Source organism: Toxorhynchites rutilus, chromosome 1 (assembly GCF_029784135.1).
Source record: "Toxorhynchites rutilus septentrionalis strain SRP chromosome 1, ASM2978413v1, whole genome shotgun sequence".
Taxonomy (NCBI): Eukaryota; Metazoa; Arthropoda; class Insecta; order Diptera; family Culicidae; genus Toxorhynchites; species Toxorhynchites rutilus.
The window spans coordinates 89696300-89697525 of record NC_073744.1 but is presented as its reverse complement, the minus strand read 5'-3'; positions in this window follow the sequence as shown (position 1 = coordinate 89697525).

The following is a 1226-nucleotide window of genomic DNA, read 5'->3' as shown; positions in this document are numbered from 1 at the left end:
CGGATCATGTGGACACACGAAATGAACGAATTCGTGATCCGCGCCTATTACATCTGCACTGCTTTGGAGACGGACATGAGCGGTCGCCCTCGAATACTAACAATGTTCGAGGAAGCGTATCCAGAGTTCGTCGGGAGGCTTGATCAGAACGCGATGAACGCGAGGCGTAGAGCGATAGTACGCAACAACATGCTCTCCCAAACGCAAATCGACGAGATCAAGCAGCAGGTGCAAAGAGAAATAAGCACCAGGAACAACAGAGCAAGCGATGTGTCGAGACGAAGTTCAGTACGGCTGAGCAATTCATTCGCGAGTGGGGCACGCGAATCAGCACCAGTGGAGGCCACAGTACAACAACCCCCTGAGCCGGAAGACCCACAGCCAGATCAACAACTACTGTGCGATCTGGTCTTCCACTACGACGAGGCGATCTCACAGTTCCGCGACACAGACCCATTGTCGCGCCCCAGAATCCCGAAGTTGCAGCATTCCCGCAGGCTGACAAGTGCAGTAAAGCTCATGAACGAGCACGTTCTTCCGCTGCACTTGGTTGATGCTGAGAACATGGAGGAGCTGCAACTGAAAGTTTACTGTGCTGCTGTGGCGACCGCCAAAAGTTTAGGATACCGTATTAGGCCAAGAGGCGGACTGCTCCAACATCTCCGTGAGGAACTGGGCAGCACCGGGCCCCGATGGTGTCCAGAACTTTTGGCACAAGAAGCTGACCGTCGCACATCCAAAGATAGCTGAGTGCTTCAACAAGGTGCTACGTGACCCACACAACCTTCCTGAATTCGCCACCCGTGGCGTCACCTTCCTCCTCCCGAAAGACAGCAACACATTGAACCCATCAAAGTACAGACCGATAACGTGCCTATCGAGTCTGTACAAAATACTGAGCAGCATAATTACCGCCAAAGTTTCTGCTCACTGCGAACAGCATCACATCATCGCAGAAGAGCAGAAAGGATGCAGGAAAAATACGCATGGCTGCAAAGACCAGGCCATCATCGACGCAGCCATAGTCGGCCAGGCGGTATATAACCAGCGGAACCTAAGTATGGCCTACATCGATTACAGGAAGGCTTATGACTCCATACCTCACTCGTTTCTCGTCCGGGTATTGGAGCTCTACAAAATTGATCCCGTCGTCGTTAGGTTCCTGCAGCATGCGATGAGGCAGTGGAGTACGTCTCTGCACCTCAGTGATGGGGAAATGTGTTGCA